The sequence below is a fragment of the Rhamphochromis sp. 'chilingali' genome (genome assembly GCF_963969265.1).
Source record: "Rhamphochromis sp. 'chilingali' genome assembly, chromosome: 7".
In the NCBI taxonomy this organism is placed as follows: domain Eukaryota; kingdom Metazoa; phylum Chordata; class Actinopteri; order Cichliformes; family Cichlidae; genus Rhamphochromis; species Rhamphochromis sp. 'chilingali'.
In genome coordinates, this window is record NC_137934.1 from 20392765 (window position 1) to 20407906 (window position 15142).

A 15142-nucleotide genomic window follows, 5' to 3' on the forward strand; every position below is an offset into this window, starting at 1 on the left:
GAGCAGTGTGTTGTGCCTCCACGTATTTTTATACACGTTTCAGTAAATTACTGCATAAATTTTCCGTTTTTCTAGCAAAATGTGAAAAGGAAAGGAGGGATTGATGAACACTTTTTCACACTGTTATGTCTTTATGAAAGCAGGCTTTGCTCGTTTAGAGCTGCCTGGGTCAAGTCGCCTAAGCATCGCAATTTGGATTAAAGTCACTCAGATGCTCACCCTCACCCATTTCCCCTGCTTCCTCCTTTTTATGTGCTTTTTAAAAAATAGATGAGGCTAAGAAAATACCAGAAAAATACACTTCCCATAAAAATTCTCAGATAGCTGAAGAAGAACCACGTAGACAGGTTGGTGTTGTGTATGAGGCCCCAGGTTGAAAGTCTACAATGTAAAGATTTACTACATGAAATGAAACTAGTCATGCACATAGCTACTGATACTGACCAATCGTCCCACTCAGCCTCATAATAGATACACCTATGGTATCAATTTCAAAATTCTACATCATCTTGTTCTAAAGTTATCACATTTACAAGATTTTCAGACAACTTGACCTCTGACCCCTGACCTTGAGCCAGAGTTCACTAAGATCTGATTCTTTGCAAACACATTCATAAGGCTCGCAGAATGACTGTCCAACAGGGGGGAAGAACTTGGACTGCAAATGGATTCTTGTGATTCTCCTAAATTCTGCACTCACTGACATATTGCACCTAGTTGAATTCTACAATACATACATACATACTCATATGCAGTACAGGGGCCCCACAGGGAACTGTGCTGGCATGCACCCTGGATCCAGTGCGGGTGGTGGGAGACAGAAGGACTCTGGCCAAAATAACTTCTCTGATGGACAGAGTCTCCCACCCCGTGCATGTAAATGTTGCTGGACTGCAGAGCTCCTTCAGTGACAGACTGCTGCATCCTAGATGCTTGAAGGAGCGTTTCCGCAGGTCCTTCCTCTCTACAGCTGTCAGACTGCACAATCAAAACTGCTCCCAACAAACATAGAGGTTTACATCAGTGCTGTGACAACTTCTGCTGTTATAACTTGCACATTACTTCTCTCAGTCTATATATACACTAACTTATTGGAAGTTACATGTCTACTTTTTAATGCACAGGTACAATACACAACCTGCACTTTTCAAAATATTCTAAATATTCTAAATATGTAAACATCTTTCAGTATCTTGCTCTGTTTGCACACTACAACCTGGGTTTGTATGTAAAATATGTAAACATTGTCTTTCTGTTCTGTGTGTATTTTTGTTTCTTTTTGCCGCTTATACATCAAATTTCCCCTTGTGGGACATTTAAAGCATTATTCTATTCTATTTGTACGTATTGGATGTTCAAAGGACAGAAAAATATTCAAGTTTTTTGTCAGATTCAGTCGCTTATGTCACACACATGGAAGAGAGCTGGCCACCTCATTTTGAAGTTTCAGACTAACTCCTACCTCCTGAGAGCAAAGCTGGGTTCTGAAAGAGATCAGATCCTACAAATTTAAATCAATCTTGTATGTGTGGTAGGAGGGAGGGGTGGTTAAGTCAGCCTCTTCCTACTTCCTAGTAGCTCAGAACTCCATAGTGTCTATACAAACATGCTGTAGTAAGCAACTACCTCGCACCCCGAATTCAGCTCGAATACATTAAAAATGAAAAAACCAAAAATGCTAATGACCAGAATGCACACACTCAACTTGTTACATATTTGACAACATAGAAAAACAAGACAACAGTCTGAATGTTTTTATTTGATATTATTGTTTTATTTGATATATATGATATTTTGTATATGATATATATCTTAAATAAAGCGCCAAATCACAAGTTTCTTCCCTGTTTGTACTGTAAGGTAAAAACAATACAGTACTACAGAGAAACCCAACAATCAAATGATCCCCCTTTGAGCAAGCACAAGGCAACAGTGGGGAAGAAAAACTCCCTTCTGACAGGAAGAAACTTCCAACGGAACCAGGCTCAGAAAGGGGCAGCCATCCGCTGCGACTGGTTGGGGGCGATGGAAATGGATTTGGTGCTAAAATTCTGCTTCAAGATTTTAAAAGAAGCAAGGCAGCAGGAAAAAGGCAAAAATGTCATGTAATCATTGCTGCCCTTTAAAGCAGCACGTAAAGGGTTTTAAAAAAGCTTTTAACACTGCTGAAAAAAACCTGGAAATTTTGGACTTTTCTGGAGGACTGGGGAGCCCGAATTTCAAATGACTTATCACAGCCTTGTCAAAAGATGAATCATTTGACATTGCAGCATTTAAGACATTGTCTGAGGAGCCAAACTCCTTGATGAGGGATTTGGCCATTTTCTTAATGAACTGATTCTTGTCATTTATCAGATTTATGGCGGACTCTGTGCTGCTGAGTTCAGGCTGTATCAACTCTGTCAGATGGTTGATGAGAGTGTGTATTTCTCTTGAAGTACTTGTGGCCTTAGCCACAGATTGCATGGTCTTAGACTTACATTTTACAAGAAGTGTCTTAAAGAGCAAAAAGGAGAGGTCAGTGGACATTTCCTTAAAATCAGAAGATGACCTTGACACAACACCCATCTCTAATACTTCAAAGGAATCTTTAAGAGAGCCTGAAATGCTCGCAGAGCATTTTTCTGGAGAAACGCTCTTAGGTTCTGCCATTGGAGGTGAGTCGATGGATACCAGAGACCATTTTTCTGGAGAAACGCTCTTAGGTTCTGCCATTGGAAGTGAGTCGATGGATACCAGAGACCATTTTTCTGGAGAAACGCTCTTAGGTTCTGCCATTGGAGGTGAGTCGATGGATGCCAGAGACCATTTTTCTGGAGAAACGCTCTTAGGTTCTGCCATTGGAGGTGAGTCGATGGATACCAGAGAGCATTTTTCTGGAAAAACGCTCTTAGGTTCTGCCATTGGAGGTGAGTCGATGGATACCAGAGACCATTTTTCTGGAGAAACGCTCTTAGGTTCTGCCATTGGAGGTGAGTCGATGGATGCCAGAGAGTATTTTTCTTTGTTCTTTGTTGAATCCATTTCACCAAATATCTCATGGATGACGTCAACTACAGCCTGTTCTACAGGGTTTAGAGCTCGGACACTTTCTGTTTCAGCAGTTATTTCACCTTCTTTTGCTACACCTGATCCTTCTGGAAGCTCAATTTCTTCCCCCTCCTGATCTGAATTTTCATCCATTGCAGTCACAAATGTTATTTTCTTGGTTTGTGTTAAAAGCGTGAGACGTTTCCTGAGAGAGCGCCGACTGTTCAACATGTGCCAACAAATGAGCATGTCTAAATGTCTGAGGGATATTTATAGCCTCTTGCCTATGTGACGTTGCAGCACATCATAGCCAATCGAATTTCCTTTCAGTGACGTCACGAGCTACGCATGCGCAGACGCCTCACATATATATATATAAGGTTGACGTCACGCCGCAATGCATTGTGGGGTCTACGAATCAAAACAAACACACTGTGTTGGAAGACGATTACAAGATGCTTAAAAGCAGCTCAAAAGAGAATGGACTGTATAGAGACCGATTTCGTTCAGAGGGGAAGCAGCGGTACTTGCAGAAAATAGCGTGCATTGGAAATGTGGAGCCGTATGAAATACGGCCGTGGAGTAGAAACCCTGAAGACCAACTGCTATTGACGTAGCCTGACATATTTTCGTACCTTATCTGTGGAATCAGCGCGTACAAGTCGTCATTCAAACAAAGGTAAGTCAGCTCGAGTACAGCGAGTGAAATGCGTTTGATTTCCCTGCAAACATTCACATTAGTGCAGCATAAATTCATTCATGAGGGGAAATTACAGTGAGAACATGTGGAGGCTGTTAGGTGGATAACATAGTTCAGTGCATTGATGTGACATTGTCCTGAAGGATTTAGTTATTCTTTATGGTTAAAGAAATTGCAATGATTTATTCATATTTATTATAAATAATTCTAATTATACATCTTGCTTCCATATTTGTATCTTGTGTCACTAAAAATACATTTTATTTTAATTTTATACATTGATTAATGACCTGCAGAATCTCCTTATCATATTAAGGGATTCATAATTGTCACTTTATGCTTTCTCCATCTCTAAAGTGATTACATTACACATTACATACTTTAAGTTCATTTTCTGCAGGCAGGTTTCTGACAGAGAACAGGCAGGTTTAGAATATAACATGCAGCGATGGACACATAAAGAAATGAAAAATTACATGTATGTGCTAACTTTCTAAACACTTTGTTACATTTATGATGAAGTAGATAAAACACATTTATGTCGGCCTTGGCTCATAGTTCTTGTCTTTAAATGAACTTTGTCTGTGTGTGTTTCAGGTCCTGCACTCAAAGACTGAATGAACCAGCATTGCAGCCACGGGTCACTGTGAGCATCACAGGGAATGTTGAAGCCGCCCACTGCCCCTGTAAGGCCGGAGTCGCGGAGACCTGCACCCATGCCACTGCTCTTCTGTTTAATGTAGAAGCAACAGTGTTGATCTGTGGCACAAGGACTGTTACAGATGAACCTGCATACTGGGTTTTGCTGGGTAATGTGACCAAGATACAGTCAGTGGTTGGCCATAACATAGACTTCTCCTCTTCAGCTGCCCAAAAAAGGCTCTTGATCAAAACATAAACAGACCATCCGTATTGAAAGGTAAAAGGAGCCGTCCTCCAAAAAGAAAAATCCCAGCTGCTTTTATAGTTTACAAATGACAAAATGTTTCCATAAAATCATGAGTGTTTACATGATATCACCCACTACTAACATTACTTTATTTACTGTATCTTTTGAAAAAAATACCGCTATTTATACAGCAAAAGACTTAAGAATATTTAACAGGAGCAGGTTTCATTTTTCCCTGGTTTTACTACCACACTGTTCACCAAACCTTCACCATCTTATCCAGAAGGGTCACCTCTTCACCCTCACATGGAAGAAGTAATCTGATTGGCATGGTGGTTTTGAAGCAGGTCCCTTGTGTAGCGCTGTGACCCAGTCACGATGTTTCATCCATTTCATTGGCTGGTTTGCTGCAATAATGCCAAATAATTAGCAACTCTATAGATAGAAGGTAGTTCTGCAAAATCACTCAGTAGGATGTTTGTTCTAATTTGCTATGAGCTCAGAGCGCATCGAAAATAAAACTAATAGGCTATAAAGAGTGATATGAACATATTTAGAACTTACCGAAATGAAAATGTCTGGAGCACCAACAGATATTTGGAGATGGAAGAGAACTGGATATCAGCTCGTCTCACAGCTGCTATCCAGGCTAGACGCCTTCGTTTGGTAACATCGATACACGAGCTGCCTCATGTTGCTTCCAGGTTGGGAAAGAATGAAAAGACAAACCCTTTTCAAGCTTATTCTCTTGCCGGTCGTGCGATCGAACATTGCAGCCGACCACACAGCAAGAACGAACCATGGCTGTCGTGTGTGCCTTCGCTCCTTTTTCGCTTGTGCTTTGTTTAGACCCCCAAAATCCTTTCCACGCCCACCCCCGTGACATCACGCTCCAAAGCCCTATAAAAGCCCATAACAGGCACTCACAGGCTGTATCCAAATTCAGGGTGTAATTCTTAAACACTTAAAGCTGAAATTCTGCATTGCACATCTTAATTAATCAAACCAAATTACTTATGGACCTGTGTACATGTGCACACATAGTCTGATGGGTGAGTGAAGTTGAACTCATACCAAAGTGACACTATACCTCGTGCTGAGCATGATCCAGGATAAGTGATTTATTTGTCTCCATAAATTTGTGTTTGTTGTGGAAAAACTGAATCTAGACGTTTAGAATTCATGGCGCTGCAGTGCAGTTCTCAGTTATGAACACAGAGGGGCAGTGATGTCATTTCTTTCATCAGTGGCTGATCTGTTCAGAGCAAGAGCCCCAAAAAGTGAGATTTTTTATATCTTACTCTCCAGATATGTACCGTAGAGATCAATTAACTCGATATGCTTGTGAATGTTCTTTTTAAAGAAATATGACCAATGGTAGAATTAGCAAACAGTGCTACACGGGTTACCGTGTGTCTTGATTTCCATTTAAATTTTTTTAAGCAGGTTTTGTTAAAACATGTTTAGGACCATGCTTTCTTTAGTTTTTGTCCATTACTAATAGTTTGTTTTTGCATTACTTCAGGCCAGTCTTGTTTTTAATTAATTTCAACTGGGCGGCTCAACATATAGACAGCTGATTTTTGAGGGCTAATATATACTTTTTTTTAAAAAAAATTATGGCTTTAAGTTATCTTGATTGTTATGTAACCATTGATAACACATTTTTTAAATTGCTGTGACATAGTTATCACATCTCAAGCACATGGAGTCCGAGGTGCTTTTAAACTACTTTCAGTACAAGGTTGCTTAACTTCATTATGTCTTACTTCTCTCAACAATGTCACATCCACTGGCATACAGTCATCCGGCGCGCGCACACGCACGCAACAAATGTGAGTCGCATTTTTACCCACCTACTTTTCATACTCTGATGTAGATGCAAGTACTTTCAAACAGTACTAAAATGTTCTTTACGTCCCCTCAGTCATCTTTGGGTTTTGTTTTAGTTGTGAAACAACTAATTGCAGTCCATTCTGATACTTTGCTTAATAAAAAGAGGTCGGATGAAAATGAACCTTTAAATTTGTTTGTGGTTTTTTAAAATCAGCTCAATAAAAAAAGGTGGGGGGGTGATATCAGGTGTTTTTATATATATATTAGGATGCAGTGCATGGAGAAACACTGTAAATGAGTTTCCAGTGTTGCGAAAGCTTCCAAACCACCACAATTCCTGGATAATGGAATTTCTTGTGCACTCCAAAGGGGCCACGGGTTTTACTTCTAGGACTTTAATGAATATTTTTGTTTAGCAATCAGCAGTAAAAGGAAAATGCACAGGCTTCTGTCACGTAACGGTCACATATTGTTGTCTTTATTGTATACAGCGTATATTAGCAAAAAGCCAATTGAGAGCAATGGCAAACCCTGAAAATGTAAACTGTCATTTTAATTCTGGAGTCACTTCAATGCTCTCTCAAGTGCATCTATAAACAATTAAATGCAACATGCAGTGTCGGCACCTTTACTGTGCTCTGCATATGCTCAGCCCTCAGTGACCCTAAAAACTTCCACTTTGGAGTAATCCCACTTACAGCTGATCATGGAATATCTAGGAAGTGAAGCAGTCGGTGAAACCAAATGATCAACTGATTGTTTAAATGATATTTATTTCACAATTAGCATACTTGACTAATTTCAGCCTCTTACTTTTAAAGATTTTCTGGCCCTTATGAGCCATTACATTTTTTATTACTGGAAAGACGGGTGGTGGTGTATGTGTCCTGACATTTTAGAAACTGTTTAGTCAAGACTGACTCAGGAAGAATGGAAGTAGTTTATTGCGTCCCTGCTCTAATCAAAGCCAACAAGAAAATGAACATCAAATACAGAAATAAATAACATGTTGCTGAAGACTTTGTAATAAGAGCTGGTAGGCTGCCTAACATCGGCATTCAGCAGCTTGCTTCCACGCTGTTGTTGTGCATCTTTCTGGATAAATTAGCAGGAGACAGCTTCTGAGCTTTGCTGGATAAGCAAAGGATGCTTGGCAGGGCTGTGAAGGTTTGTGCAAACGGTTAACAAATCCGTGGTAGGAGAAGCTGAAAGAGACACCTGTGATGCACCGGGATGTTGCTTTGAATCCAGAACATCTTAAAGCTCAGTCATGTTATTTCAATCCGTGGTTGGAAGCAGATAAATCTGTGAGGAGAGCTCAGAATATTTTATGGAAAATTCTGGATTGATCCAAGAAAACCTTAGAATGTGGGGCACGTTTGGTATGTGATATATTTTATACTTTAACATAGCGCTCTGTGCACATGCTCACTCTGCACCACTACAGAGCTTAGATTCTATCTGATTACATGCCTCCCGGAAGGCTTAATGGATTAGTCGACCACAGGAAATTATGCCTTTTTTTTGTTTGTTTTTTCATGTCATCTTGCAAGTAATTCATCCAGCAAATAAGCAACAATATTCAGGTACACGATGCATTCAAAGTAGCTTCAATGTGATGCTTCTTTTGCTGAAAGGTGTACGAAACCGAGATTAATAGGTTAGGGAAGCATGACGAAGGTAGCTCTCCTCACCTGGCTGGAACACAGTTGTGATGAAAACATAATCCGTTCTGGTTTTTCGTTTAAAACACGCTGGAAGTGATACATTGTTGCGTGTGGTTTGGGGGTTTTTTGTTTGTTTCTTGCCTCATAGTGAACCTATATACCATTTTTTCCATTTGGCACCAAATACAGAAAAAGGAAACCATCACCCTCAGTCTGAGTGGGTCATTTATCAGCAGAAGTTGGCTAATTCCCAAGCTGAAGAAGCACTCGCAAACCAAACATCTCTTCTGAGAGAAGCCTGGCCTACATCCAGGTAGCAGTACCATTGCTAAAAGTCAACTTTGTTTAGGAAGGTTCCTGAATGAGTGAAGACACCCTAAAGTATCTGCATGTCAGTCATAATCAAAGCTGGTCAAACCGTCAAACCAGCTTTAATGAAACGCACTTGAATTCTTTGTTTATTCCATCTGCAATACCATCTGGAAATTGGTCATCTTAATGACAATGGCCTCATTTTTCAGCATGACAACAATCCCAAAGACACAGCAAATGTAGGAAAAGCATAGCTAGATAGAATAGAATAGAATGCCATTATTTAGAAAAACACAATGTTTCAGTAACGACCGGACCTAAACATTACTGGAGCAGTGTGTTGTGCCTCCACGTATTTTTATACACGTTTCAGTAAATTACTGCATAAATTTTCCGTTTTTCTAGCAAAATGTGAAAAGGAAAGGAGGGATTGATGAACACTTTTTCACACTGTTATGTCTTTATGAAAGCAGGCTTTGCTCGTTTAGAGCTGCCTGGGTCAAGTCGCCTAAGCATCGCAATTTGGATTAAAGTCACTCAGATGCTCACCCTCACCCATTTCCCCTGCTTCCTCCTTTTTATGTGCTTTTTAAAAAATAGATGAGGCTAAGAAAATACCAGAAAAATACACTTCCCATAAAAATTCTCAGATAGCTGAAGAAGAACCACGTAGACAGGTTGGTGTTGTGTATGAGGCCCCAGGTTGAAAGTCTACAATGTAAAGATTTACTACATGAAATGAAACTAGTCATGCACATAGCTACTGATACTGACCAATCGTCCCACTCAGCCTCATAATAGATACACCTATGGTATCAATTTCAAAATTCTACATCATCTTGTTCTAAAGTTATCACATTTACAAGATTTTCAGACAACTTGACCTCTGACCCCTGACCTTGAGCCAGAGTTCACTAAGATCTGATTCTTTGCAAACACATTCATAAGGCTCGCAGAATGACTGTCCAACAGGGGGGAAGAACTTGGACTGCAAATGGATTCTTGTGATTCTCCTAAATTCTGCACTCACTGACATATTGCACCTAGTTGAATTCTACAATACATACATACATACTCATATGCAGTACAGGGGCCCCACAGGGAACTGTGCTGGCATGCACCCTGGATCCAGTGCAGGTGGTGGGAGACAGAAGGACTCTGGCCAAAATAACTTCTCTGATGGACAGAGTCTCCCACCCCGTGCATGTAAATGTTGCTGGACTGCAGAGCTCCTTCAGTGACAGACTGCTGCATCCTAGATGCTTGAAGGAGCGTTTCCGCAGGTCCTTCCTCTCTACAGCTGTCAGACTGCACAATCAAAACTGCTCCCAACAAACATAGAGGTTTACATCAGTGCTGTGACAACTTCTGCTGTTATAACTTGCACATTACTTCTCTCAGTCTATATATACACTAACTTATTGGAAGTTACTTGTCTACTTTTTAATGCACAGGTACAATACACAACCTGCACTTTTCAAAATATTCTAAATATTCTAAATATGTAAACATCTTTCAGTATCTTGCTCTGTTTGCACACTACAACCTGGGTTTGTATGTAAAATATGTAAACATTGTCTTTCTGTTCTGTGTGTATTTTTGTTTCTTTTTGCCGCTTATACATCAAATTTCCCCTTGTGGGACATTTAAAGCATTATTCTATTCTATTTGTACGTATTGGATGTTCAAAGGACAGAAAAATATTCAAGTTTTTTGTCAGATTCAGTCGCTTATGTCACACACATGGAAGAGAGCTGGCCACCTCATTTTGAAGTTTCAGACTAACTCCTACCTCCTGAGAGCAAAGCTGGGTTCTGAAAGAGATCAGATCCTACAAATTTAAATCAATCTTGTATGTGTGGTAGGAGGGAGGGGTGGTTAAGTCAGCCTCTTCCTACTTCCTAGTAGCTCAGAACTCCATAGTGTCTATACAAACATGCTGTAGTAAGCAACTACCTCGCACCCCGAATTCAGCTCGAATACATTAAAAATGAAAAAACCAAAAATGCTAATGACCAGAATGCACACACTCAACTTGTTACATATTTGACAACATAGAAAAACAAGACAACAGTCTGAATGTTTTTATTTGATATTATTGTTTTATTTGATATATATGATATTTTGTATATGATATATATCTTAAATAAAGCGCCAAATCACAAGTTTCTTCCCTGTTTGTACTGTAAGGTAAAAACAATACAGTACTACAGAGAAGCCCAACAATCAAATGATCCCCCTTTGAGCAAGCACAAGGCGACAGTGGGGAAGAAAAACTCCCTTCTGACAGGAAGAAACTTCCAACGGAACCAGGCTCAGAAAGGGGCAGCCATCCGCTGCGACTGGTTGGGGGTGATGGAAATGGATTTGGTGCTAAAATTCTGCTTCAAGATTTTAAAAGAAGCAAGGCAGCAGGAAAAAGCCAAAAATGTCATGTAATCATTGCTGCCCTTTAAAGCAGCACGTAAAGGGTTTTGAAAAAGCTTTTAACACTGCTGAAAAAAACCTGGAAATTTTGGACTTTTCTGGAGGACTGGGGAGCCCGAATTTCAAATGACTTATCACAGCCTTGTCAAAAGATGAATCATTTGACATTGCAGCATTTAAGACATTGTCTGAGGAGCCAAACTCCTTGATGAGGGATTTGGCCATTTTCTTAATGAACTGATTCTTGTCATTTATCAGATTTATGGCGGACTCTGTGCTGCTGAGTTCAGGCTGTATCAACTCTGTCAGATGGTTGATGAGAGTGTGTATTTCTCTTGAAGTACTTGTGGCCTTAGCCACAGATTGCATGGTCTTAGACTTACATTTTACAAGAAGTGTCTTAAAGAGCAAAAAGGAGAGGTCAGTGGACATTTCCTTAAAATCAGAAGATGACCTTGACACAACACCCATCTCTAATACTTCAAAGGAATCTTTAAGAGAGCCTGAAATGCTCGCAGAGCATTTTTCTGGAGAAACGCTCTTAGGTTCTGCCATTGGAGGTGAGTCGATGGATACCAGAGACCATTTTTCTGGAGAAACGCTCTTAGGTTCTGCCATTGGAGGTGAGTCGATGGATACCAGAGACCATTTTTCTGGAGAAACGCTCTTAGGTTCTGCCATTGGAGGTGAGTCGATGGATACCAGAGACCATTTTTCTGGAGAAACGCTCTTAGGTTCTGCCATTGGAGGTGAGTCGATGGATGCCAGAGACCATTTTTCTGGAGAAACGCTCTTAGGTTCTGCCATTGGAGGTGAGTCGATGGATGCCAGAGACCATTTTTCTGGAGAAACGCTCTTAGGTTCTGCCATTGGAGGTGAGTCGATGGATGCCAGAGAGTATTTTTCGTTGTTCTTTGTTGAATCCATTTCACCAAATATCTCATGGATGACGTCAACTACAGCCTGTTCTACAGGGTTTAGAGCTCGGACACTTTCTGTTTCAGCAGTTATTTCACCTTCTTTTGCTACACCTGATCCTTCTGGAAGCTCAATTTCTTCCCCCTCCTGATCTGAATTTTCATCCATTGCAGTCACAAATGTTATTTTCTTGGTTTGTGTTAAAAGCGTGAGACGTTTCCTGAGAGAGCGCCGACTGTTCAACATGTGCCAACAAATGAGCATGTCTAAATGTCTGAGGGATATTTATAGCCTCTTGCCTATGTGACGTTGCAGCACATCATAGCCAATCGAATTTCCTTTCAGTGACGTCACGAGCTACGCATGCGCAGACGCCTCACATATATATATAAGGTTGACGTCACGCCGCAATGCATTGTGGGGTCTACGAATCAAAACAAACACACTGTGTTGGAAGACGATTACAAGATGCTTAAAAGCAGCTCAAAAGAGAATGGACTGTATAGAGACCGATTTCGTTCAGAGGGGAAGCAGCGGTACTTGCAGAAAATAGCGTGCATTGGAAATGTGGAGCCGTATGAAATACGGCCGTGGAGTAGAAACCCTGAAGACCAACTGCTATTGACGTAGCCTGACATATTTTCGTACCTTATCTGTGGAATCAGCGCGTACAAGTCGTCATTCAAACAAAGGTAAGTCAGCTCGAGTACTGCGAGTGAAATGCGTTTGATTTCCCTGCAAACATTCACATTAGTGCAGCATAAATTCATTCATGAGGGGAAATTACAGTGAGAACATGTGGAGGCTGTTAGGTGGATAACATAGTGAGTTCAGTGCATTGATGTGACATTGTCCTGAAGGATTTAGTTATTCTTTATGGTTAAAGAAATTGCAATGATTTATTCATATTTATTATAAATCATTCTAATTATACATCTTGCTTCCATATTTGTATCTTGTGTCACTAAAAATACATTTTATTTTAATTTTATACATTGATTAATGACCTGCAGAATCTCCTTATCATATTAAGGGATTCATAATTGTCACTTTATGCTTTCTCCATCTCTAAAGTGATTACATTACACATTACATACTTTAAGTTCATTTTCTGCAGGCAGGTTTCTGACAGAGAACAGGCAGGTTTAGAATATAACATGCAGCGATGGACACATAAAGAAATGAAAAATTACATGTATGTGCTAACTTTCTAAACACTTTGTTACATTTATGATGAAGTAGATAAAACACATTTATGTCGGCCTTGGCTCACAGTTCTTGTCTTTAAATGAACTTTGTCTGTGTGTGTTTCAGGTCCTGCACTCAAAGACTGAATGAACCAGCATTGCAGCCATGGGTCACTGTGAGCATCACAGGGAATGTTGAAGCCGCCCACTGCACCTGTAAGGCCGGAGTCGCGGAGACCTGCACCCATGCGACTGCTCTTCTGTTTAATGTAGAAGCAACAGTGTTGATCTGTGGCACAAGGACTGTTACAGATGAACCTGCATACTGGGTTTTGCTGGGTAATGTGACCAAGATACAGTCAGTGGTTGGCCATAACATAGACTTCTCCTCTTCAGCTGCCCAAAAAAGGCTCTTGATCAAAACATAAACAGACCATCCGTATTGAAAGGTAAAAGGAGCCGTCCTCAAAAAAGAAAAATCCCAGCTGCTTTTATAGTTTACAAATGACAAAATGTTTCCATAAAATCATGAGTGTTTACATGATATCACCCACTACTAACATTACTTTATTTACTGTATCTTTTGAAAAAATACCGCTATTTATACAGCAAAAGACTTAAGAATATTTAACAGGAGCAGGTTTCATTTTTCCCTGGTTTTACTACCACACTGTTCACCAAACCTTCACCATCTTATCCAGAAGGGTCACCTCTTCACCCTCACATGGAAGAAGTAATCTGATTGGCATGGTGGTGTGTTTGAAGCAGGTCCCTTGTGTAGCGCTGCGACCCAGTCACGATGTTTCATCCATTTCATTGGCTGGTTTGCTGCAATAATGCCAAATAATTAGCAACTCTATAGATAGAAGGTAGTTCTGCAAAATCACTCAGTAGGATGTTTGTTCTAATTTGCTATGAGCTCAGAGCGCATCGAAAATAAAACTAATAGGCTATAAAGAGTGATATGAACATATTTAGAACTTACTGGAATGAAAATGTCTGGAGCACCAACAGATATTTGGAGATGGAAGAGAACTGGATATCAGCTCGTCTCACAGCTGCTATCCAGGCTAGACGCCTTCGTTTGGTAACATCGATACACGAGCTGCCTCATGTTGCTTCCAGGTTGGGAAAGAATGAAAAGACAAACCCTTTTCAAGCTTATTCTCTTGCCGGTCGTGCGATCGAACATTGCAGCCGACCACACAGCAAGAACGAACCATGGCTGTCGTGTGTGCCTTCGCTCCTTTTTCGCTTGTGCTTTGTTTAGACCCCCAAAATCCTTTCCACGCCCACCCCCGTGACATCACGCTCCAAAGCCCTATAAAAGCCCATAACAGGCACTCACAGGCTGTATCCAAATTCAGGGTGTAATTCTTAAACACTTAAAGCTGAAATTCTGCATTGCACATCTTAATTAATCAAACCAAATTACTTATGGACCTGTGTACATGTGCACACATAGTCTGATGGGTGAGTGAAGTTGAACTCATACCAAAGTGACACTATACCTCGTGCTGAGCATGATCCAGGATAAGTGATTTATTTGTCTCCATAAATTTGTGTTTGTTGTGGAAAAACTGAATCTAGACGTTTAGAATTCATGGCGCTGCAGTGCAGTTCTCAGTTATGAACACAGAGGGGCAGTGATGTCATTTCTTTCATCAGTGGCTGATCTGTTCAGAGCAAGAGCCCCAAAAAGTGAGATTTTTTATATCTTACTCTCCAGATATGTACCGTAGAGATCAATTAACTCGATATGCTTGTGAATGTTCTTTTTAAAGAAATATGACCAATGGTAGAATTAGCAAACAGTGCTACACGGGTTACCGTGTGTCTTGATTTCCATTTAAATTTTTTTAAGCAGGTTTTGTTAAAACATGTTTAGGACCATGCTTTCTTTAGTTTTTGTCCATTACTAATAGTTTGTTTTTGCATTACTTCAGGCCAGTCTTGTTTTTAATTAATTTCAACTGGGCGGCTCAACATATAGACAGCTGATTTTTGAGGGCTAATATATACTTTTTTTTAAAAAAAATTATGGCTTTAAGTTATCTTGATTGTTATGTAACCATTGATAACACATTTTTTAAATTGCTGTGACATAGTTATCACATCTCGAGCACATGGAGTCCGAGGTGCTTTTAAACTACTTTCAGTACAAGGTTGCTTAACT

The 15142-nt window shown here is 40.1% G+C and overlaps 2 long non-coding RNA genes across 2 annotated transcripts; both read left to right on the forward strand.

Moving 5' to 3' along the window:
* Positions 1-2796: 2796 nt before the first annotated feature.
* LOC308399971 lies at positions 2797-6124 on the forward strand. Its single transcript, XR_013972279.1, has 2 exons — positions 2797-3709; positions 4328-6124. It is a non-coding gene; the product is annotated as an uncharacterized lncRNA (long non-coding RNA).
* A 6025-nt stretch (positions 6125-12149) lies between these two features.
* On the forward strand, positions 12150-14892 carry LOC308399429. The gene is made up of 2 exons (XR_013972166.1): positions 12150-12471; positions 13094-14892. It is a non-coding gene; the product is annotated as an uncharacterized lncRNA (long non-coding RNA).
* Positions 14893-15142: the final 250 nt, after the last annotated feature.